Source organism: Mirounga angustirostris, unplaced genomic scaffold (assembly GCF_029215605.1).
Source record: "Mirounga angustirostris isolate CCGP_5_RB_7025 unplaced genomic scaffold, mMirAng1.0.hap1 SCAF_16, whole genome shotgun sequence".
Taxonomy (NCBI): Eukaryota; Metazoa; Chordata; class Mammalia; order Carnivora; family Phocidae; genus Mirounga; species Mirounga angustirostris.
Window position 1 is genome coordinate 30,373,159 of NW_026991724.1, and position 26,593 is coordinate 30,399,751.

Sequence of the window (26,593 nt, forward strand, 5' to 3'; positions counted from 1 at the left end):
GTCTCACTGAACAATTTATATTGAATGTCTTTTCATACATAACTTCCTAGTTCTTTCTCACAGCTGCATTGTGTGAAGGTACCAACCTTTAATTAATCTCCTATTGATGAACCTTGGGTTGTCTCCAGGGTTCGTAATTAAAAGCAGTATCACAATGACTATTGTGTACATGGCTCATTTCACATGTATGCAAGGGTTGTTGTAGGATAAATTCCCGGAAGTAGGATTGCTAGGCCATAAGGTAAGGGCATGTAAAATTTGAGAAGATATTGCAAAATTGTCCTCTACCAGGGTTGTGCCAATTCATGTTTTTACTACCACTGTGTAAGCAGCACGCATTGAAGTACATGTTATTATACCTGTTTTTCAGGTAGAAAAACTGAAGTCTCAGTCAGGCTATGTGACATACATAGTAATGTGCATGTACTATGGGCAAAACCCCAGGTGTAACTCTAGTTCTCTTACACACACACACATACACACGCACACACACACACACACACACCACAGACTTGCAAAAAATTGGGAAATACAATTCAAAGACCTTTTTTTAAAAAAGTCATTTGCAAGTAAGCTGTCACCCCGACCTCATTCCCACATAGGCGGTGCCTGGACAGCTTGGGATGAATTTCACTGATGGACAGCGAAACAGCAATAAGAAAAATAAGCACAGTATAGTGAGTTTTTCGTAAGACTAAATTTATTTATTTATTTTTAGGGAGATTTTATTTATTTGTTTATTTAGAGATCGAGTGGGGGAGGGGCAGAAGGATAGGGAGAGAGAGAATCTCAAGCAGATTCCGCACTGAGCTCCGAGCCCAACGTGGGGCTCGATCCCATGACCCTGAGGTCACGACCTGAGCTGAAATCAAGAGTCTGATGCCTAACCGACTGAACCACTCAGATTAAGTTTATTAAATGTACAGGATGGTATTTTATGGCATCCCAACTTCTGGAGTGCTCATAAGTCCTTTCTCTTATGGAATTATGAGTAACTTAGAGCTGGCTAATTTTTACACCTTTTTAATGAAAATTACTAGCATTTACAAATTTAGACTAGTGTGATGAACTCCCATGTACCCAGCACCCAACTTCAACAAATACCATCTAATGACCAATCTTGTTTTATCTAACCCCACTCACTCCCCCATACCCTGTTGTATAAGTTTAAAGCAAAGTACACATGTTATATAATTTGATCCATGAAGACTTAAGTAGGTTTCTGTGTAAGACTTTTTTTTTTTTTTTTTAAAAAGCATAATCACAATAGATATGGCTGTTTTAAATGCTTCTTTATATGGCTTTTTATTTTTAAAGTTGGGAATCAAATATTGGTCCCCTAAAATGTTTTAGAAATATTATTGGTCCATGAATCCCCAAATCTGGGAATCACTACTGAACTTTCTGGAATGAGCTTTGTAAACCTCAGTTGGGATTCTGCTGCACCGTGACTCAGAAGCTTTCCACATACAACCAAGCTGGGTTTTCTGATGCAATTTCAGGGCTCTCTTTGAGATAAAGAATACAAAATAGCATATGAAAGTGAATATATTTTTAGGGTGAGAAAAGAACTCACCACAAACTACAAGTCAAAAAGCTGACACAGGGATGCCTTGGTGGCGGAGTCAGTTGAGCATCCGACTCTTGATTTTGGCTCAGGTCATGATCTCAGGGTCGAGCCCTGTGTCAGGCTTCATGCTCAGCAGGGAGTCTGCTTGAGACTCTTTCTCTCTCTGGCCTCCTCCTGCTTAAGCTCTAAATAAATAAATAAATAAATAAAATCTAAAAAAAAAAAAAAGCTGACACATACCCCAAACATAACAAAATCTAGCAAAATTACAGAATATTTGTATTAATGAATGGATTGAACCACCTCTGTCCTATTTTTTCCCCTAAATTCTTTGTCTGCATACACTTTGATTGCCTCTCCATTCAACAAAGATACTATAATATCATGTTTGACAGAAAGAATAGAAAGATAATTCAGTTTTTCCTCTAGGATGATTGTTTGAAATTTGCTTTATATAATTGATGGTGGGTGACTTTACACAGAGATAGACTTGCTGTTTATTGTACTGCTTTGGATTTGTGCCCTTGTCTGATAAACTCTGCTTCTCAAGATTCCGTCAACAAAGGTGCATTAATCACTGTAATTTCTGCACTTTTGAATAGATTCCTTAAGGGGGAACACTTCCACTGTGATTAGGTATCAGTGAGGACTGAAACTTCTGCTTATGAGTTTACACATTGTGAGAATTTTCCAAAGACTAGCTTCCTGTTCTGTATATTTATACCTCATTGCTTCTCACTACTCACAGAGTTCCAGACCTGGGCTTCGTATGACATATCCGTATGCCCACTGGACCTCTGGCTCTGCATTTTTGGGTGAGGAGTATTCCTCGAAGCCACTCCTGCTCAGGGATAGCTAGTCATGGAAGTGACTATGATCCACATAAATATATCTTACTAACCCCAGACTAGATGTATCTCTAAGATAATTTCCTCTTAGCCAGCTCCCTGAAATATCTGAAGCCTCTCTAAAGACCCAGGCTGGAGGGAACTGTGCCTGAGAAGTCAGAGTGGAAAGAGATAGCAGTCCTAACTGATTGTGCCTGAAATACCTTACTTTTCCAGATTATACCAAAATATATGACTTTCTGAGCACATTACCAGAGCTTTAGTAAATTCATAGTAAATCTGGCTCTGCTCCTGACTACCTCTCAGTTCTCACCTTCCACAGCTTTCCCATCATTCATTCTGTTTCAGGCACACTGACCTGTTTCTTATTCTTCAAGTATGCCAGGCATTCTCTGCCCTGGGGCCTTTGCACTTGCTGTTCTTTCTGCTTCTAATACTTTTTCAAGATATCCACACAGAGCTCACTCCCTAGCTTCCTTCAGCGTTCTTCTCAAATGTCATCCTCTCACCATTCTATATAAACCAGCACCTTGAAACTCCAGTACTCCTACCCTCTGTACTTTATTTTTCTTGGTAACAGCCCTTCTGACATAGAATATATTTAGTCACTTGTTTATTGTATTGTTCTCCCTTTAATTAGAATGTAAGGTCATTAGAGAGTAGGGACCTTATTTTGCTCATTGCTGTGTCCCATCACCTAGAATGGTGCTGGCCCAGAGTAATTGCTCAATAAATATTTGTTGAATAAATGAAGTGCACCTGGAAACCACTGAAGAGTTTTAAGCGGGAGAGACATGAGGCTTTCCTGGGCCTGCCAAAAGAAATTAATCTCTCATTTACCTTTCCACCAAAGCAACTTTTCACAATATTCCTTGAATTATAATCACCTATCAGTCTAATATTCTCTACTGGATTGTAGAAGACAGGGAGTATGTCTAATTCATCAACAGACCTCTACTACTTGTATTTCAGAATTAATGCTGGCAGAATTAAATGGAATTTACTGTTTCTTTGCACAAGAATTCTTGAGCTGGCTCTGTTTGGTTTTCTCAACTAACTAGATTATAAGCTGTCTCTGAGTAGGGGAAATTTCCTTGGTCATTTATGTCCTCTCAGCATCTCTTAGCAACCAATATGTTGTGCTTCTTAAATAGGGTTCAACCTCTGTGTTTTCTGTCTCTATAATTTCTGTACTTAGTGTCTCCCAGTTCTCCATTATAATGGGTTCCCAAGCAAAACTCCTGTATCTGTTAGGATACTTCTAGTTTCTACTTATTAAAAGCAGCTTAAAAAACTAGGGGCTTATTATCTCAAGTGGCAAAGGGCTACAGGGAGGGTGGCTTTAGGAGTGTTTGATTCTGTGCCTAAGTGACAGCATTCAACTTTGCTATTCCAGTTTTGTTTCCCCATGGTCACAAGATGGCTGCAGTGGTTCCAGCTATCACGTTCTTACACACTGACAACCAGAGGCAGGAGAAGGAACTTACTCTTCTCAGACATCTCTTCAAAGAGCCTTTTCCCTGGAGCTTTGCAGTATATTTCCTTCATTTCTCATTGGCTAGAATGACAACACATGCCCTTGCCTAAACCAGTTTGATCAGGAAAATGGAATTGTTTTGATTGGATTAGATCAATAGAGATTCATCTCCTGGCACAGTGGAGGGGTCCTGTCCTCAATGCAGAGCCACACGGAAGGTTGGCACTCTAATGGCCGGGATGAAGGGGGGTAGGAATGAATTTGGGTTAGCACCAATAATGCCTGCTGCATTTTTTTACATGCTCGCCCCCCAACATGGCCTGGTGGAAAGGCTTGAAACATTGGAGGTCCACAGATACTTCTTTTCATCCAAAATCTAGGGCCATACTATTTTTTGGAATTGATCTCCTAAAAAGAAAAAAACCTAAATACCAAGCATATGACTTATTTCATTATTTATTTATTTATTTTTAAAGATTTTATTTATTTATTTGACAGAGAGAGAGAGAGAGCATGCACAAGCAGGGGGAAGGGGCAGAGGGAGATGGAGAAGCAGACTCCCACCTGAACAGGGACCCTGATGTGGGCTCAATCTCTGACTTATTTCATTTTAAAAAGAAAACCAAGTCAAGTAATTTGAATTGAAATTGAACAATGAGCAGGTTGCTTCTTATCCCCATGCCTCAGTTTCCTAATCTATTATGTGAAGATGATAATAGTACCTAACTTACGGGGTTGATGTAGAGATTAAATAAACTATGACACAGTGGATTCTCACCTATTCAGTGCCACGTTTTTCACAAGCTTGTTCTTTTTGCTGGTGATTTCGTTGCTTAACATGGCCCTCAAGCATAGTGCTGAAGGGCTGTCTTGTGTTCCTAAGTATAAAAGGGCTGCAGTGGGCCTTACGGAGAAAATACATGTGTTAGATAAGCTTCATTCAGGCACGCATTATAGTGTTGTGGGCTATGAGTTCGATGTGAATGAGTCAACCATATACGTTAAATAAGGTGTCTTTAAACACAAACACACAGAAAACAGAGTTCTCTATACCAGTCTGTTGACAAAAATGTGTCCAGAGGCTCATAGGAACCTAACCCCGTATTTCTCCTAGGAGCAGCAGCTCTGTATGCACTGACTCAGTGTTCGTGATGACATTACAGAACATGACTACCGTGAATAACCAGAATCAGAAGTATCTGACATGTTTAGGATAACTTCCATCATGGAATAAGAACTCTACGATTGTTAGTTTTAAAGTCAACTAATGTGGGGTGCCTGAGTGGCTCAGTCAGTGAAGCATCTGCCTTTGGCCCAGGTCATGATCCTGGGGTCCTGGGATCGAGTCCTGCATCAGGCTTCTTGCTCAGCGCGGAGCCTGCTTCTCCCTCTCCCTCTGCAGCTCCACCCATCTGCTTGCGCTCTCTCTCTCTCTCAAATAAAAAAATAAAATCTTAAAAAAAGAAATTAAAAAAGGTCAACTAATGTAATAATAATAGTCTCTAAAGTAGAATATTAGAACCTTGAGGTAAATATGGATTGAGTCTATATTTCACTAGATTTAGCTTATGTCCCTGGTCAGAGTAAATGAGTAAACACAAACCAACCACACACAAAGCTATTCTCGTATCCAGAAAGCTGGGAGCCAAGGATTCAAGTCCACACAAAGCCCACAAAGGTGGTCACTGCAAAGCCACAAGGCACGAGAGACAAAAGATGCTAAAGGTCAGAAGCTGCAGAATTCTAATTCCATAGCATGACCACCTGTGAAGGGGTGAGAATTCTGACCTCTTGGCTCAGGTCTGGCTTGCTTGCTTGCTTGCTTTCTTTCTTTCTTCTTTTTTTTTTTTTTTAAGATTTTATTTATTTGAGAGCGAGAGAGAGAGCAAGCGGGGGGAGGGAGAGGAACAAACAGACTGCACTGAGTGAAGAACCTGATGTGGGGCTTGATTCCCAGGACTCCAAGATCATGACCTGAGCTGAAATCATGAGTCAGACGCTTGACCAGCTGAGCCATCCAGGCGCCCCTCAGGTCTGGTTTCTATATCTCAGGTCAACATGTCCCAGCCTCAGCTGAGAGCAGAGGAACGCTCAGGCCCTGCGTTTGTCAAAGGAGAGTGGGTGAGTTGGTTCTAGCCTCATCTGAGAGCAGTATTTCTAGGTACTCACCAGCATCCTCTCAGTCTCTTGCCTTTTGCCTGCAAGACTGGGTAGGGGGAGTTACAACTGAAGCTCTGTTTGAACTCGACCTTTATGGGAAATGAAAAGAGAGAAGAAATTCCAAGCTGGGCTTTGGGGGAAAGGAGTGGATGATTCCATTGTCCATGCTCTTAGCTTATAATAGCCCTATGACACAACAGTTTCAAATCTATGTATAGAGCAGCCTGTTCAAAGCCATTTAGAATATAGGATAACAATGCCAAAATAATTTCAGTGTAAGTCTTTGATCTCCTCATTATAATGCCATTACCATACCATTATTAGCTAAGATTACAATGACAAATCAATTTTAATTGAAGTCTTTGGAGATGCCATTTATAATGCTATTATCATGTGAATTTGCAATAGAAAAGTTACTTGAGCAAGCTTGTTGAAACAGAGCTATAATGCCAGTATAATGGAAAATTTTGATGGTGAAATTATTCCAAGTCCCTAGGGACTGGTGATTATCATATAAAACCACTAACCATGAAAATATCCCTCCTCCCCCCAATCATAAATCATGCTATGGATAGTATCTACTGATCAAAGACTATCTTTCTCATAGAATGAGTTCCCCCAAATCATACAATCTTAAAGCAGATAAAAGGCTTTCATTTTACAAACGAGAAAACCAGGCATAGAGGGAGGAAACATGAGGTGCCCAAGGTCAAGCAGTGAGTGTCAGAGCCTGGACTCCACTGCAGGCCTTTGCCTTCTAGTCTTCAAGCCTTTGACTCCTGGACAAGATTGCCCAGTTGTTGGCCACAGAGATTTTATTCTGGTTTCCTATGAGAGAATACTTCTTTCCTGGAAGAGAAATTTGTTTTTTCCCCCCAGAAGAGAAATTTAAACTCTTCTGGCTTTGAGTAGAAAAAGACAGAAAAGAAAAGTGATCATATTGCACCAAGGAGTTGCAAAATTCAGCCAACTAAGGACTTGGTAAACAGAAAAAATCAGTTACACTAGTTGTTTGACTGAAGGGAGTGTTTAATTTAATCACCCCGGGAAGATACTGCCTCAAACTAGTTCCTTGTTAGAGTATCTTTCTTCCTGAGAGCATGTCTTGTGTGGGCTCCCTTCTTTATCTTAATTTGTCCAAAGCACAGCCAGCCTCCTCTCACTTGAAAAAGCTTCCCCTGTTCCCTGGTCATGGCATCCCTCTGCTCTCATTTTTCTCCTTCTGTCTTGCTCACTCTTTTTTTTTTTTTAGGATTTTATTTATTTATTTGACAGAGAGAGACACAGCGAGAGAGGGAACACAAGCACGGGGAGTGGGAGAGGGAGAAGCAGGCTTCCCGCGGAGCAGGGAGCCCGATATGGGGCTCGATCCCAGGACCCTGGGATCATGACCTAAGCCGAAGGCAGACATTTAATGACTGAGCCATCCAGGCGCCTCTGTCTTGCTCACTCTTTAGTGGAGGGGGCTGGACTGTGTATAGGGAATGGATTCTTTTCCCCACATGCCTTGGTCTACTCTACCGTGGGCCAGAACTCTTGACCCCTTTGGTCTGAACTTGTTCCTTCCATAGAATGAGCAGCTAACATATTTGGAGGGCTCTCTATGTGCCAGGCACGGTGCCAAAGACTTCATTTAGCAAAATCTAGCAGTAATTATTACAACATATCAACCTGGAGCCTGGTGGAGTAATCTATCCAAGATTGCATAGGTAGCAGGAATACAAACCTTGGTCTGTTGGATTCCGGAGCTTTAAACTCTTAGCAACTTTGTGTCACAGAGACAGTTTAGCATAGTAGGGGAGAAAACATCTCTGGACTCAAGCAACCATAGTCACATCTTGGCTCTGTTACTTCCTAGCTGTGTTACATGGGGCAAACTACTTAACCTCAGCATGTCTCTGTTTTTTCATCGTAGACATAAGGCTAATAATAATAATAGCTTAGTTCAGTGGGTTATTATAAAGCTATTATGTGCAAAACACTTCGAGTAGCTCCTGATGCAGGGACACAGTCTGTAAATGACAGCTTTTTTCTGCTTTTCCTTTCAATGACATGATTAGATTTGTCAGAATCTGTCAATTTTGGGTTAAGGATGAGAGGGGAAATGCAATAAACTGGTGACTTTACATGAATGCAGGTGTAGATGTAGACATTTGACTTGGGTGCATAATTTAAGGAGGAAAGCTTCACCTTAGGGGAGGTGACTAGCTGCTTTTGATGGGCAGATGCCAGTTTTCAAGGGGGCAGTATTCAAAAGGATGAAATCAGTGACCATTCTGATGGATAAGAAATGGGATAAAGGTCATTTTCATAAAGTCAAGGCCAAAATGTTAGTGTGCATTACCAGCTGTGGGAAAAGCTGTGTAACTAATTATCCTTGGAGGAGTGGCAGTCAGTTAAGCTTTAGGTAATCTTGGTATAAAATTCCTTAGGCCCACGTCCAGCAGGCCACAGGCTGAACAATGGCTCAGGAATGTCAGAATTCTGGGTTCTCATCCTCACTCCGCTATTGATCTGTTCTGCCATCACCGCCCCTTAATCCCCCCCATGCCTCCACTTCCCTTCTGCCAAATGCCAGCAGTCTCCCTGGGAGATTTTGAGGGATAACCAATGAAAAGGATTAGGGGCAAGAACCACAGCCCAAATTGTTAATAAAAGTGGCATTTTGTACTCAATTATTTGCATCAAAACCCTTTATATTCTTTCTCTGGCATCCCCCACCCTCCATCTTTCTTATTCGTGACTTTCCTCCCCACCCCCATAGAGAAGCAAAAACATGATATATATCGTACAGTATCTTGCAGTAAAATGGCAATCTGGATGAAGGAGAGAATTAGCCATGCTGTGACATTTCGAGCAGTTGCAGTCCAAGGGAGAAATTCACCTAAGGGATGCCCCCAGCCCAGCAAACAAAGACGTAATAGAAAAAATGCTACAGGAACTCTGGGTCTCACGATGGGACTTGGATGTTGCTGTCTGTGTAGCTTGGCCAGTGCCTGAGCAAAGGTAATGTGAAGATTCTGAATGCTGAGAAAAATAATAAAATTGCCAGTGTGTTGGAAATTTAAAGTAATTCCGCGAGCATAAATAATGAACACAACATTGATTGGAATAAATGATGTACTTTGCTTTAGAAATGTTATTTGAATAACTGATATTGTACTTTGTCGGGCTATGGTTTCAAATGCATTTGATTATACATTTAATGTTTCCCCCCAAACAGTCTTTCAAATCAGTATAAATTGCTGTATGTAGCGGGCATGTCTTGATCTTTAGCTGCCATGACAACGGGATACAGAGAAATGCATTTTCATAACAATTGCTAGCAATGTTTAGTATCACTGTTACTTTGTGTCAGGGAAAGGCAGGCTTTGGGAAGAAAGCGGTATTGTTTTCTTTAACTTGAAAGCTTTTGTTGTAATAATTGAAAAAATAGGTAGAAAAATTGCTGTTTACGGGGAGAAGTAGGTAGATGGAAATAAAGCCTGGGGTGGGAGGTGGGGAGAAGGGGAGAGACAGAAAGAGAGAGAGAGAGAAAGATCCCTGCCTGGAGAGATGGCTACATCCGTGGGTGCATAGTGTAAAGCTACCTAGCAAGTAATTGGGTAATCAGATCAGCAAATGGAGTCAAATGATGTGATTTTCTGTGGTTTCACCAACTTGGAGAAATATACATGCATTTCCTTCCCCTGTACGTGTGTTTTAACCCAAATCTTCTCAAATAGCTCAGAGAGAGCAAATCTGAGGAACTACAGAAAATAATACAGTTGTTTGGACAACAGACATTAAAAAAAATTCCAGGCGCACATGTGTTTTCCACAAAAAAGGCAGTGGAGGCGTTCTTTCTCCTAGTCGTCTGAAATCCATGCGGTCTTCTGCCTAGTGGCACCTTCTCACTTCCAGTGGAAGGGAGGCTGCGTAGCCCAATGGGGGAGGTTATTTAACCCCTCCCTACCTCTTTATTTATTTTAAAATTACAGTTATTAAACTCCTTGGGTTTGGGGAGGGTAAAGAAGATGAGGCAGGAAGAGGGCTTAGCAAAGTACCTGTCACAGAATGAACCTTCAAAACGTTATTGCTACAAGATAGTTTGACAGATAAAGAAAGTCTGGATCATTCTATCGTTTTCTACATCAAGTTCTTAATGTTCCTTAAAGTCGCTTTTAGGGGTATTAGAGGAATTAGATAATTCTCAGGTGACTGGTGTCTTATAGCTCTTGGATCAGTCATGGCTCTGGCAGGAAACAGAATTTCCTCCAAAGGATTTAACGGGAGAGAGTTCAGTGAAGGGACTATTTACAGAGGCGTGAGCAGAGGTAAGGGGCCAGTAAAGGACACTGAGACCTCTAGAGACCAGCAGCAGCTGGGAGCTGGAAGTGGCAAAGGGAGCGCAAGTGGCCAGAGGCAGGGGGCTCCAGAGTCATGGAGGGGAGGCAGCTACTTCTGGAAGCGCAGGTGCAGCAGGGCAGGTGGGGAAGTCCCCTGGCTTTTCTCTCCTCTCACTTGCTGACCTCCTGCTGGTGCGTCCTCTTGGCTGCCTCTCACTAGAAGCCAGAGAGCAAGGGATTGGGGTGAGGCCAACCCCAGGGATCAGCTCCTTGAGGGCACAGAGCATGGACAGAGAGGGGCAAAGAATGGATTCTCAGAGGTAAACGGAAATGAGAGCACCCAGCCAGGGTTTATCTGTACTTAGTGTGATTTTTAGTTACTAGGGTAAGCTTTTTAAAAATTGCTATAGAACTGTTTCTTTTTATTGTTTTATGTGCTAGTCATCCACCTCTCTGGTGAAATTATAAGTGCATTGAAGGCAAAGACTATGGCTTATTCCTCTTCTAGTCCCCACAAAGCTTAGCAAAAGGCAAAACAACACAAACAAACAAACAGACAAAAAACAACCAATGTTGGCAATAAATAACCATAAACCTAACTGACAGGAATGTAATAGTAACAACTATTCTTATTATAGCAGATACTTACATAATACCTATTATGTCCCAGCTGTTAATCTAAATATGTACTTTATATATTTTAACTGATTTAACCCCCACAACAACCCTGTGGAAGGCACTATTATTACTGTCATTTTGTAGATGAAGAGACTGAGGTCCAGAGTGGTTAAGTAGGCAGTGAATAACTCTTCTCAGCAATGTCTGGTCTACAGAGTTCAAAGACACCCAAGATGGAGGATACAATAGAAACTCAAGGGAGGTGAGGTGGGTAGCCTGCTTTTTGCCAGGGGCAGGGATTCCTAGTCTTCCGTGTGAGTATTTTTTAAACAAGATTTATTTATTTATTTATTTTGTTGGGGGGAAGGGGCAGAGGGGCAGAGGAAGAGAGAGAATCTCAAGACTCCCCACTGAGCATGGAGTCCAACATGGGGCTCGATCCCAGGACCCTGAGATCATGACCTGAGCTGAGACCAAGATTAGGACGCTTAACTGACTGAGCCACTCAGTCGTCCCCCACCCCCCCACCCAAATTTTAAAAGTGCTGTGTGAATGCTAGAGTTTGGGAAACATTTGCTTTAGGGAAGAGACTGAATGGATGAACTGTATCATAAGCTCTGGGCCCCTCCAGCCTGATGAACACTGCTTGGGGATAATATGCAAGTTTCTTTCTTTTCACCATATTGTCTTGTCATTCTTCCTTTCTTCCTAGACGGTTTAAAGGAGGTAGGAATGAATAAATTCCTTCTGTCTTGAATACTGAGGGCCACATCAGATCAATTCACAGACATCTCAAAAACTTTTGTCAAAGGCTGTTGTAGGCTGGATAATGGCCCCAAAGCTATCGGGTACCTGGAACCTGTAAACGTTACCCTGTATGGCAAAGACTTCGAAGATATGATTAAATTGAAGACTTTGAGATGGGTAGATAATCCTGGATTATCTGTGTGGGCCCTAAATACAGGCACAGTGTTCTTTTTTTTTTTTTAAATTAATAAATTTATTTTAGAGAGAGAGAGTGAGAACACATGAGCAGGAGTGGCAGAGGGAGAGGGAGAGAGAATCTCAAGCAGATTCCATGTTGAGCACAGAACCTGATGTGGGGCTCAATCTCACAACCCTGAGATCACGACCTGAGGTGAAACCAAGAGTCAGACACTTAACGGACTGCCCTACCCAGGCACCCCTAGGCACAGTGTTCTTATGAGAGAGAGGCAGAGGGAGATTTGCTACACACAGGGGAGAAGGTGAGGTGGCATTGTGACAGAGAGAGAGTTGAAGATGCTGGCCTTGAAGACTAGAATGAGGCTGGCCTCAAGCCAAGGACTGCCGGTCATCACCAGGAGCTGGAAGAAGCAAGAAACAGATTCTCCCCCGCAGCCCCTGGAGCGAGCACAGCTCTGCGGACACCTTGATTTTGGCCCAGCGATACAGATTTCAGTGCTTCTGGCCTCCAGAACTGTGAAGGAATAAACTTCTGTTGTTTTAAGCCCCCCAGTTTGTGTAATCTGTTATCCTAGGAAACCACACCTGTTGCCCTAGGAAACGAATACAAATCTTGCTGCAGGAGCAGAATGATCAAGATACCTTTGGTATGGTGGTAAATGACCTGTCTCCCACCTTTCCATCCTTCCTGAGGCTCTCAAGACTCTAAGTCCCAGGTGTGAGTGATGGGCAGGGCTGAACTTAGGTCATATGCCCGCCCTACTCCCTCATCCCCACCGTCCTGGGATGAGGGAGGAAGGAACTGGACATTTTTGTTTAAGCAATCACCCAGAATTACACTCTCATGAAGACTGTATCCAACAGCGGAGAGGTCTATCCCCCAAGGAAATTACAAAGCTTTGAAAAAGAGGAAAAGGACATTGAGCTGCCTGCAAATGACAAATATCTATTACAGGGATTATTACTATTATTATAAAACAATTCTTACATAAACTATAAATTCTGTAGAGAAACAGAAGATGGTGGGGAGTGGGAGGGACAATGTCAGGATTAGAACAGGTAAGAAAAGCTTCACAAAGATGCTATTTGAGGTCCGGGTCCTGAACCATGAGCTGGGTTTATAGGGCAGAGACAGGAGATGAAATTACGTCAGTCAAAAAAAGGTGATCAAGAACTTGGAAGACAGGTGCTTGTGTGTCTTAAGAATTTCAGCCAGAATACACATCCATGGGTCTCTATATTTTCCCCAGAGGTGGTAAAAATAACACTGAATGTTTAAAGTGTATTTTTTCCCTCTCTTCTTTTGCATATCTCCCTCATGGCATTCAGAAGGGGACCGAAAAATGAAAAGATATAAAGATTAAGGGAGAAACCTCTTTGCTGTCAGGGTTTTCAAAAATCAAGATGATAAAAGGAAGAGAAAATTTGATAGATTGATATGTCAGTCCTGATATTTTGGTTTCTAGTTCCTCTGCAAAAGAGATGATTTAAGATTGCATGATGTCCAGTGTTAAGTGACAAACAGAATTAGGAGTCAAACAGACACATACTTGCTAATCTGGAGGGCTTTTACAAAAGCAATGGAGCATTGTTGTGTTTTGGGACCATCTGCACCATTAAGGGGAAAATTCTAGAAAGGCAGTGTTATATTAGGCTCAAGTTTGCCTAACTTTAGTTATTTAGGGACGGCCACCAAGAGTTTTACAATATCCTCATACCACTAATGCAATTCTTTTCTTAAAATATTAAAAAATAATCAACTTTTCTTCTTTGGCATTGAAATCCATCATGGTTTTGATATTACTGCATATTTTCTGTGCCTTAAAAGAAATCTTTCACATTTATTTTATTTATTGATAAATACATTTTATTGAAATATAACATGGATATTTAAAAATGTATACAAATCTTCTATGTAGAGCTTGATGACTTTTTACCAAGTAAATGCATCCATGTAACCAGCGCCAGACACCAGGTAATAGAACAGGACTAGCACCCCGGAAGCCCCATCCGTCTCCGGTCAATATGCTCCTCTAAAAGAAAATGCTTTTCTTCTTCTTTTTTTTTTTTTAAGATTTTTAAAATTTATTTTGACAGAGAGAGAGACAGCAAGAGAGGGAACACAAGCAGGGGGAGCGGGAGAGGGAGAAGCAGGCTTCCCGCTGGGCAGAGAGCCCGACATGGGGCTCGATCCCAGGACCCTGGGATCATGACCCCAGCCGAAGGCAGACGCTTAACGACTGAGCCACCCATGTGCCCCAAGAAAATGCTTTTCTAATTCTATCCTATCAATCCGTTCTGACTATATTCTGAACTTTATATAAATGAGATCCTACAGCATGTACTCATTTGGGTTTGGCTCCTTCCATTCGGTATTATGTTGAACTTCATTACAATCTTTCTTTGCTGCCTGATGTTTGTGATGCATATGGAGGTACACCAGTCACATCTCTCTTGAAGGAAGAACTTTTCTCTAGGAATGCTGTCTGTGAACAGCTTTCCGTCCTCAGATTCTTCAGGATTTGCCTCAGCTGCAGAAAACTTCTTCATCCAGTGGCATGCTATTCCCAAGGGGGCCAACAGTCCGTGACTGGTCACGGCAGGATATAAAGGTCAAGTCACTTTGGCCCACAATGGGACAATTCTGACACATGTGCTATATATTGGCTGGGCTTCAGTGAGCCTGTATTGTGGTTCAACCTCTCCCTCTACTTCCTCACCCTTCCTTCCACACGGCTCCTTCCTAGTGAACACTCCGCATGTCAAACTCCATTTCTGTGTCTGCTTCCAGAGAACCCAACCTGCGCCAGTTGGTCCTGGGAGTAGTCTGAGAAAGCAGGCAATATGATGGGGTTTGGGAGTTGGGTCACTTGCCATTTGGCTAGCAGTGAGGACTTTGTCACTGGTGGTCCTGGAGCCCAGGTAGCCTGTGGCACAAGGTGGTAGATCCTACTGTTAAAACTCTTATCAGTGATGAATTAGGAAGGATGGCAAAAGAATGTACTACCTCATGCCATGCATCAGGTGTTTGGAAAGTATGGGGGAAATCAAAACTATAAAAACAGTGCAGTTAGATGACTATTTCCTAGTGCCAAGTGGATACAATTGTCATAGTGAGTAGCAGGTTTGGAGTGCTGGCAGAGAATGGAGTATGGGAGTTAGGGAGATGGTTAATAAAACATGGCATTCCTAGAGACAGAATAGATATGCAGCCAGCACAAGTACCACTCAGCTTGTACCTGCCACCAGAAGAAATCATAGATGGATGACCAGAAGAAGGTGGAGGGTAGACTTCAATAAAAAAAAATAATGATTTCTTGCCTTGTTTCCAGATCTGAGCCAGTTTTTTGACTCAGAATTCACTGATGAAGAATATGTCAGGTCTCCAAGAAGAAGGACCCTGAAACACTAGGACAAATATATATAGTAATGGTTCTTCTAGTCTTCCTCCAAATGGATCTACAGCCACTAACTAGGGTGACTGCACATTGGGGCAAAGGGAACACCCAAACATTTTGATTAATGCTGGACATAGGATCTAAGTTGACCTTGTTATCCAGAGACCTATAGCATCATCTTGGTCCTCCTTTTAGAGTGCGGGCATGTGAGGACCTGGTAAATGAAATCCACTGCATCTGCAGACCCACCCAGTGGTTATTTTTCTGGTCCCTGGGTATATAACTGAGACTGACATAGTTGGTAGTTGGGTCCTTAATCTGTGGGGTATGTGGGGAAGGCCAAGTGGAAACTGCTCCCCTTTCCATCCTCAGCCAAGATGGCAAATAAACAACAATATGATATCTCAGGATGGGGAGATGGTGGAAATTAGTGTCACCCTTCAAGATCGAAAGATTGGTGATTCTATAATATTTCGATTCAATTTTCATCAGTCTGGCCCCTGTAGAAACAAGATGCATCACAGGGGTTAACAGTAGACTTCCACAAAAATAACCAAGTACTAGTCCCAGTTGCAGTCACCATGTCAGAGGTTTATCTTTGCTAAAGCCAAATATTATGGTTTCAGATATACATTTTGCGGCCATTAATTTGGGTGAATGTATTCTGTTTCTGATTAGAAATACATTGCATTCATAGACAACAGGCAATGATACACATTTAGAGTTTTGCCCCAGGGCTATTTAAACTCTCATGTCCTCTGTCATAATATAGTCTGAAAGGATCTGACTATTTGGACATCCTTTAGAATATTACATTGATCCACTCTATTGATGATACTATGCTAATCAGGCTGGATGCGCAAGAATGGGCTAGACTGCTGGAGGATGTGTTCCACAGCATCAGAGACAAAACCTACGAAGATTCAATAGGGCCCGGCCTGTAAAGTTTCTAGGGACTCACGAATAAGGGGAATGCCAGGAAGTCCCACCAAAGTAAAAAGACAAATTTTTGCATCCTATCATGAAGGAGGAAGCCCAGTGCTTGGTAAACCCCTTTAAATCTGGAGGAAGCTTATTCCACACCTGGGAATCCTGTGGTGGCCCATATGACAGGTGTCACAAAAGGCTGCCAGCTCTGAGGGGTGCCCAGAGCAGGCAATGGCTCTGTAGCCAAGTCCAGGCAGTGGTGCGATCAGCCATGTGACCATACAACCTGGCAGCCCCTATCAGTGATGGTAGAAAAGAATGACACAGCAAGAGTCCCATTGAACTGTAAGCTATAGCCCCTGCCTGAGCACTTTAAGGCTCCTTGTGTTCTAGAGAATATTGAGGCAAGGAAAGGAGTCACCGTTTTGGGGAGGAGCAATTGACCTCAATTTCAGGAGGAGGTAGGGCTGCTTTTTCCACACCTGTCAGGAAGGAGTAAGGGTGGCATCCAGGCGATCCACTTGGATGTCTCTTGCTACTCCCTTGCTCAGCTGTGACATTAAATGGTCAAGTCCAACAGTCCTGGCCTGAGAAGGGCATGGTGACCAGGAGCTCAGACCCCTTGGCATTGAGGGTCTGCGTCCTGCCACCAGGTGGGTCACAGAGACCGGCACAGGTGCTAGTTGAGGGTGAGGGAGATCTAGAATGGATAGTGGAGGAAGGAGAGGATGAGTATCAGTGTGGCTCTGAGACCAGCTGCCATGGAGGGTCTGTATTCCATCCCACTAATCTTCATCTCTGAGTTTCCCCCAGGGAGGCCCATTGGAATCCTGGAGGAGCAGCATCTTGAACAAAATTAAAGGAATGGAATGGAGCAGTGCCACATGCTGAGGGACCATATACTCTCCAGGTTTCCCTATGCCCTTGGCCCAGACTTTGATGGGCCTGCCTTGCTGTGTCTCTCCCTCTCTCCTCAGTCCTTAAGGATGTTGATCCCTGAGGCTCTTTGCAAGACACGGAAAGTTTCCAAGGGAGCCCTCTTGATTTCTCCTCAGTGACCGAACCTCATTTCAGACAAAATGTGGGGGACAAGGTCCGCTGGTCAGGATTGGCGTCCCAGCTGGGATTTGTTCTCAGCAAGATGATGATATAGGAGACATTTATCTTTAGTGCTCAGTAGCCAATTTGACTGCATTTAACATTCTGTGAACACATAGCCAGTGCAGAGGAAAGACAATGGAGCCGGGCTCGGGTTCAAATCCTGACTCCTGGGCCGGTGACTGGAATTTTCTACTTCATTTCCTCATTTGTAAAATGAGAAAATGAAACTTTCTTCAGATAGTTGTAGGAATTAGAGGATGCATAAAGCTCCTAGTGTATCTGGTAAGGAGTTAGCTGTCAAAAAATGATCATTTTCAAAATTTTATTTATTTTTAACCCCTTCCTTCCATTTTTATGTGTCCAGCCTATCATTTCAGGCAAGAAAGCAGTTTTTTCTCTGTTTTTGTTTTTGTGTGTGTATGTTTAAATTTTTGTTTAAATTCAATCAGGTAACATAGTGTAGTATTAATTTCAGGGGTAGAATTTGGTGATTCATTAGTTGCATCTAACACCTAGTGCTCATTACATCACGTGCCCTCCTTAATGCCCATCACCCAGTTACCCCATCCCCCCACCAGCATCCCTCAGTTTGATTAATGCTTGTTCATTAAGATTTTAGGGATTTAATGCATCCTGTCTTCCCCGGGAAATTGCACTTCTCCTGGGAAATTGCACTATATAAAGGAATGACATGCCGATGGGTCGGGCATTTGTGGGGACAGGGGCCCTTCATTCAGTCCTGCAAAGGAAAACGCTCTTCATGTCTGCGCAAGGTGGACTCTCCCCACTTGCAGTGAAGAAGAAAGAGAAAACTTTCCACTTCGGGAGGACCGCCCCCTCCCCTGCCACGATCCATGTGGAGAAGGGTTTGCCTACATCTTGCTTTTTCAAGTGGGACAACTAAAATATCTTCTAGCTATTTGTTTCAGTAGTTCAATATATATTCTTGGTTATATCAAATATTTGATATTTTAGGAAATCAGCCTTGTTAAATTAAAGTGGATAAGATGGCATTTTAAGGTCACCTTGCTATGATCAAACATGATGCTGACATTTACAATCCATTTCCATTCCTCCTCTCATGTTTCCTTGTCAGTTAAATCCAGACTCTTCAAACTTAGAGTTTCAAATCTAATAATGCAATTATAAATACTGTACCAGAGTCGCTAACTGCCCACCGATTTCCAGGCAAGTTAGAAAATCTTCATATGTCCTTTCTCTTCATTTAAAAAATTGTCAAACTATGTTACCTGCCCAAATATAAACGAGTATAAATATGAAATGTTTATAGACTCCTTCAGTGAATGACTTTTGTTCATACAAAAATCAAAATAAATTTGCATGTTAATTAGAAAGAAAACCGCAAATTAAATGACATGTCATTGACCACATGAATTTAAGGTAGAAGAGAGCACAGTTTTACAGAAAACACATTGCCACACATAGAATGAATTTGGGCCACACTGCTGTGGGCAGGTTTTTTTTTTTTTTTTTTTTTTTTCACTATTTGCCCTCATGCTGACAGTGTCTTTTAGGAATGAAGTCTGCCTCTACCCTTTCTTTGATAGATCACCATTATCATAGTGCCCAAATGTCAACTTAGGCACATAAATAGTGTGGAAATAGGTAGGTCAAATGTGGTTATCCTGGTGATCGAGACAGAACATGCTTACAAAACATAACTTAAGACATCATAGAGATATTTAAGGGCTGAGAATATATCCACAGTCCTCTTCAGGAATCCATACACCCTGTTTAAGAAATACTCATGTATAATGCAGAGGAAACAAAATATAATAATATGACTCTCAATGGGATATGCAGTGAGAAAAATATGGGAATAGCCACTGTGATTAGGAAAGTAATCTTCTGTGTGAACTGCTGGAAATGTTTTCAGAATTTAATCACTAAATATTCTTTTTACTGTGGTAAAATATATAATGTAGAATTTATAATTTTAACCATGTTAAGTATTCACTCTATGGTACTAAGTAGGTTGACACGGTTGTGGAACGATTATAGCATCGTCGCCATCCATCTCCAGAACATTTTCATTTTCCCCAAATGGAATTCTGTCCCTGTGAAACACTAACTCCTCCTTCCCCCTTTCTCCCAGCCCCTGGCAGCCATCATGCCACTTCCTGTCTCTATGAAGTTGACTACTCTAAGAAAATCAGAGAGGAGGAATGAAAGTATTTGTCCTTTTGTGACTAACTTACTTTATAATGTCTTCAAGGTTTACCCATGTTGTATCTTAGATCAGAATTTCCTTCCTTTTTAAGGCTGAATAATATTCCATGGGATGTATATACCACATTTTGTTGGTCCATTCATTCATTGATGGACATTTGGGTGGCTTCCACATTTTGGCTCTTGTGAATGATGCTGCTATGAACATGGGTGTTCAGAGATCTGTTCCAGTCCCTGCTTTTACTTCTCTTGGATGTATATCCAGAAGCAGAACTACCAGATCCTATGGTAATTCTCTGTTTAATTTTTTTGAGGAATCACCATACTCTTTTCCACAGCAACTGTATCATTTTGCATTCCCACCCACAATGTGCAGGGTTTCCAATTTCCTACATCCTTGCCAACACTTGTTATTTTCTTATTTTTAATTTTCTTACTTTTTAATAACAGCCTCTTAATGGGTGTGAGGTGGTATCCCATGATTTTGGTGTGCATTTCAAATGATATTGACCATCTTTTCATATGTTTATTGGCCGTTCATATATGTTCTTGGAAAAACATCTATTTAGTCCAGATTCATTTTTGAATTGAGTCTTTATTGTTGCGTTGTGGGAGTTCTTATATGTTCTGGATATCAATCCCTTATCAAATATATGATTTGCAATTATTTTCTCTTATCCCGTGGGTTTCTTTTTTCCTTTGTTGATACCGCACACAGAAGTGTTTATTTGGATGAAGTCCAGCTTATCTATTCTATCTTTTGTTGTTTGTACTTTTGGTGTCAGATCCAAGAATTCTGTGCCAAAGCCAATGTTATGAAGCTTTTCTCCTGTTTTCTTCTAAGAGGTTTATTGTTTTAGTTCCTATGTTTGGGTGGTCATACATTTTGAATCACTTTTTTTGTGTCGTGTAAGGTAAGGATCTGGCTTTAACTTCTGCATGTGGATGTCCAGTGTTCTCAACACAATTGTTGAAAAGACTGTCCATTCCCCATTGAATGGTCTTGGCACTCTCGTCAAAAGTTATCTGACTGTATATGTAAGAGCTTATTTCTGGGCTTTCTATTCTCTCTTATTAGTGTATAAGTCTCTATTAATGTCAGTACCATACTCTTTCAATTACCATGGCTTTGTAGTAAGTTTTAAAAATCAAGAAGTGTGATTTCTGAATTTGCTTTTTTTCCCCAAGATTGTTTGGGCTATTCAAGGTCCCTTTAGATTCCATATGAATTTTAGGATGAGATTTTCTACTTCTGCAAAAAAAAAAAAAAAGAATGTTGTTGGGATTTTGATAGAGATTGTATTGAATCTGTAGATTGTATTAGGTAGTATTGACATCTTAACGATATTAAGACTTCTGATCCATGAACATGGGGTGTCTTGATGTCTTTCAATTTCTCTGTGTGTTCTTTAATTTCTTTGAGCAAAATTTTGTTGTTTTCAGTGTACAACCCATTTGCCTCTTTGGTTAAGTTCGTTCCTAAGTATTTTATTTTTGTTGCTATTGTAAATGAAATTTTAAAAATTAATTTTCTTTTCTTTTTTTTTTAAAGATTTTATTTATTTATTTATTAGAGAGAGAGAGAGAGAGCATGAGCCGGGGGGAGGGGCAGAAGGAGAGGGAAAAGCAGACTCCCCACTGAGCAGGGAGCCTGATACGGGGCTTGATCCCAGGATCCTAGGATCATGACCTGAGCCAAAGGCAGACACTTAACCGACTGAGCCACCCAGGTGCCCCAATTTTATTTTCCAATTGCTCATTTTTAGTGTATAGAAATGCACCTGATTTTTGTGGTTGATTTTATAGCCTGGAACTCTGCTGGATTAGTTTTTTAGTTCTAATAAATTTTTGTTGTTTTAGCTATTGTTGTGGAATCTTCAGAGTTTTCCACATAAAAGATCATGTTGTCTGTGAACAATTGTTCTTCTGTTCCAATTTGGATGCCTTTTATTTGTTTTTTTTTTTTTAAAGATTTTATTTATTTATTTGAGAGAGAGAATGAGAGAGAGAGCATGAGAGGGGGGAGGGTCAGAGGGAGAAGCAGACTCCCTGCCGAGCAGGGAGCCCGATGCGGGACTCGATCCCGGGACTCCAGGATCATGACCTGAGCTGAAGGTAGTCGCTTAACCAACTGAGCCACCCAGGCGCCCCTTTATTTGTTTTTCTTGCCTAGTTGCTCTGGTTGGGACTTTTAGTACTATGTTAAATAGACGTGGTAGGGGCGCCTGGGTGGCTCAGTCGGTTAAGCGTCTGCCTTCAGCTCAGGTCATGATCCCAGGGTCTTGGGATTGAGCCCCGCATTGGTCTCCTTGCTCAGTGGGGAGCCTGCTTCGCCCTCTCCCTCTACCTGTCAGTTTGTGCTCTCTCTGTTAAGTAAATAAATAAAATCTTTAAAAAAAATAAATAGAAGTGGTAAAGGTGGATATAATTGTCCTATCACTATCTTAGAAGTAAAATTTCAGTCTTTCATTATTTAGAATGATGTTGGCTGTGGTTTTTATATATGGTCTTTATTATGTGAGGTAATTTCCTTATAATTCCAGTCTGCTGAATGTTTTATCATGAAAATGTATTGAATTTTTTCAAATGCTTTTTCTGCGTCAATTGAGCTGATCGTTTTTTTCTCCTTCATTCTGTTAAGGTGATGTATTATATTGATTGATTTTTGAATATTGAGACATCCTTGCCTTCCAGGAATATATTCACTTGGTCATGGTGTATAATCCTTTTTAAGTGCTGCTGAATTTTGTTTGCTAGTATTTAGTGAGGATTTTTGCATTATTATTCATAAGGGATATTGTTTTTCAGTTTTCTTTTCTTATAGTGTCTTTGGCTTAGTATCAGGGTAATTCTGGCCTCACAGAATGAGTTAGGAAGTGTTCTCTCCTCTTAAACTTTTGGAAGAGTTTGAGCAGGATTACTGTTAATTGTCCTTTACATGTTTGGTCGAATTTACCAGTGAAGCCTATGATTTTATTTGTTGGAAAGTTTTTTTTTTTTTTTTAAGATTTTATTTATTTATTTGAGAGAGAGAATGAGAGACAGAGAGCATGAGAAGGAGGAGGATCAGAGGAAGAAGCAGACTCCCTGCTGAGCAGGGAGCCCGATGCGGGACTTGATCCCGGGACTCCAGGATCATGACCTGAGCCGAAGGCTGTTGCCCAACCAACTGAGCCACCCAGGCGCCCTGTTGGAAAGTTTTTGATTACTGATTCAATTTCTCTCCTAGTTAGAGATCTACTCAGATTTTCTATTACCTCATGATTCAGTCTTGGTACACAGCATGTTTCTAGAAATTTGTCCATTTCATATGAATTATCCAGTCTGTTTGCAATATAATTATTCATAAGACTCTCTTATAATACTTTTTATAAATTTTTTTATTGTTATGTTAATCACCATACATCACATCATTAGTTTTTGATGTAGTGTTCCATGATTCATTGTTTGTGCATAACACCCAGGGCTCCATGCAGAACGTGCCCTCTTTGATACCCATCACCAGGCTAACCCATCCTCCCACCCCCCTCCCCTCTAGAACCATCAGTTTGTTTTTCAGAGTCCATCGTCTCTCATGGTTCGTCTCCCCTCCGATTCCCCTCTTCATTCTTCCCCTCCTGCTATCTTCTTCTTTTTTTTTTTCTTAACATATATTGCATTATTTGTTTCAGAGGTACAGATCTGTGATTCAACAGTCTTGCACAATTCACAGCACTCACCATAGCACATGCCCTCCCCAATGTCTATCACCCAGTGACCCCATCCCTCCCACCCCACCCCCCACTCCAGCAATCCTCAGTTTGTTTCCTGAGATTAAAAATTCCTCATATCAGTGAGGTCATATGATACATGCCTTTCTCTGATTGACTTATTTCGCTCAGCATAACACCCTCCAGTTCCATCCATGTCGTTGCAAATGGCAAGATCTCATTCCCTTTGATGGCTGCATAATATTCCATTGTATATATATACCACCTCTTCTTTATCCATTCATCTGTCGATGGACATCTTGGCTCTTTCCACAGTTTGGCTATTGTGGACATTGCTGCTATAAACATCGGGGTGCACGTACCCCTTCGGATCCCTACGTTTGTATCTTTGGGGTAAATAACCAGTAGTGCAATTGCTGGATCATATGGTAGCTCTAATTTCAACTTTTTGAGGAACCTCCATACTGTTTTCCAGAGTGGCTGCACCACCTTGCATTCCCACCAACAGTGCAGGAGGGTTCCCCTTTCTCCGCATCCCCGCCAACATCTGTCGTTTCCTGACTTGTTAATTTTAGTCATTCTGACTGGTGTGAGGTGATATCTCATTGAGGTTTTGATTTGGATTTCCTTGATGCTGAGCGATGTTGAGCACTTTTTCATGTCTGTTGGCCATTTGGATGTCTTCTTTGGAAAAATGTCTGTTCATGTCTTCTGCCCATTTCTTGATTGGATTATTTGTTCTGTTGGTGTTGAGTTTGATAAGTTCTTTATAGATTTTGGATACTAGCCCTTTATCTGATATGTCATTTGCAAATATCTTCTCCCATTCTGTAGGTTGTCTTGGTTTTGTTGACTGTTTCTTTTGCTGTGCAAAAGCTTTTTATCTTGATGAAGTCCCAATAGTTCATTTTTGCCCTTGCTTCCCTTGCCTTTGGCGATGTTTCTAGGAAGAAGTTGCTGCGGCTGAGGTCGAAGAGGTTGCTGCCTGTGTTCTCCTTTAGGATTTTGATGGACTCCTGTCTCACATTGAGGTCTTTCAACCATTTGGAGTCTATTTTTGTGTGTGGTGTAAGGAAATGGTCCAGTTTCATTCTTCTGCATGTGGCTATCCAATTTTTCCAACACCATTTGTTGAAGAGACTGTCTTTCTTCCATTGGACATTCTTTCCTGCTTTGTCAAAGATGAGTTGACCATAGAGTTGAGGGTCCATTTCTGGGCTCTCCATTCTGTTCCATTGATCTATGTGTCTGTTTTTGTGCCAGTACCACACTGTCTTGATGATGACAGCTTTGTAATAGAGCTGGAAGTCTGGAATTGTGATGCCGCCAGCTTTGCTTTTCTTTTTCAACACTCCTCTGGCTATTTGGGATCTTTTCTGGTTCCATATAAATTTTAGGATTATTTGTTCCATTTCTTTGAAAAAAGTGGATGGTATTTTGATAGGGATTGCTTTGAATGTGTAGATTGCTCTAGGTAGCATTGACATCTTCACAATATTTGTTCTTCCAGTTCATGAGCATGGAATGTTTTTCCATTTCTTTGTGTCTTCCTCAATTTCTTTCATGAGTATTCTATAGTTTTCTGAGTACAGATCCTTTCCCTCTTTGGTTAGATGTATTCCTGGTATCTTATGGTTTTGGGTGCAATTGTAAATGGGATCGACTCCTTAATTTCTCTTTCTTCTGTCTTGTTGTTGGTGTATAGGAATGCCACTGATTTCTGTGCATTGATTTTATATCCTGCCACTTTACTGAATTCCTGTATGAGTTCTAGCAGTTTTGAGGTGGAGTCTTTTGGGTTTTCCACATAAAGTATCATATCATCTGCAAAGAGTGAGAGTTTGACTTCTTCTTTGCCGATTTGGATGCCTTTGATTTCCTTTTGTTGTCTGATTGCTGTGGCTAGGACTTCTAATACTATGTTGAATAGCAGTGGTGATAGTGCACATCCCTGCCACGTTCCTGACCTTAGGGGGAAAGCTCTCAGTTTTTCCCCATTGAGAATGATATTCGCTGTGGGTTTTTCATAGATGGCTTTTATGATATTGAGGTATGTACCCTCTATCCCTATATTCTGAAGAGTTTTGATCAAGAAAGGATGCTGTACTTTGTCAAATGCTTTTTCTGCATCTATTAAGAGGATCATATGATTCTTGTTCTTTCTTTTGTTAATGTATTGTATCACGTTGATTGATTTGCGGATGTTGAACCAACCTTGCAGCCCAGGGATAAATCCCACTTGGTCGTGGTGAATAATCCTTTTAATGTACTGTTGTATCCTATTAGCTAGTATTTTGGTGAGAATTTTTGCATCCATGTTCATCAGGGATATTGGTCTGTAATTCTCCTTTTTGATGGGGTCTTTGGCTTTGGGATCAAGGTAATGGTGGCCTCATAAAATGAGTTTGGAAGTTTTCCTTCCATTTCTATTTTTTGGAACAGTTTCAGAAGAATAGGTATTAATTCTTCTTGAAATGTTTGGTAGAATTCCCCTGGGAAGCCATCTGGCCCTGGGCTTTTGTTTTTTGGGAGATTTTTGATGACTGCTTCAATTTCCTTAGTGGTTATAGGTCTGTTCAGGTTTTCTATTTCTTCCTGGTTCAGTTTTGGTAGTTGATACATCTCTAGGAATGCATCCATTTCTTCCAGGTTATCTCATTTGCTGGCATAGAGTTGCTCATAATATGTTCTTAGAATTGTTTGCATTTCTTTGGTGTTGGTTGTGATCTCTCCTCTTTCATTCATGATTTTATTGATTTGGGTCCTTTCTCTTTTCTTTTGGATAAGTCTGGCTAGGGGTTTATCAATCTTGTTAATTCTTTCAAAGAACCAGCTCCTAGTTTCGTTGATCTGTTCTACTGTTCTTTTGGTTTCTATTTCATTGATTTCTGCTCTGATCTTTATGATTTCTCTTCTCCTGCTGGGTTTAGGCTTTATTTGCTGTTTTTTCTCCAGCTCCTTTAGGTGTAGGGTTAGGTTGTATATTTGAGACCTTTCTTGTTTCTTGAGAAAGCCTTGTATTGCTATATATTTTCCTCTTAGGACCACCTTTGCTGCATCCCAAAGATTTTGAACAGTTGTGTTTTCATTTTCATTGGTTTCCATGAATTTTTTAAAATTCTTCTTTAATTTCCTGGTTGACCCATTCATTCTTTAGTAGGATGCTCTTTAGCCTCCATGTATTTGAGTTCTTTCCGACTTTCCTCTTGTGATTGAGTTCTAGTTTCCAAGCATTGTGGTCTGAAAATAGGCAGGGAATGATCCCAATCTTTTGGTACCGGTTGAGACCTGATTTATGACCTAGGATGTGATCTATTCTGG

At 41.1% G+C, this 26,593-nt stretch overlaps 1 long non-coding RNA gene across 1 annotated transcript in view; it reads left to right on the plus strand.

The window, feature by feature from the left end:
- LOC129046296 (uncharacterized) overlaps positions 1-26,593 on the plus strand; it is a 139,412-nt gene that overhangs the window by 36,351 nt on the left and 76,468 nt on the right. The gene's annotated exons all lie outside the window — the stretch shown is intronic.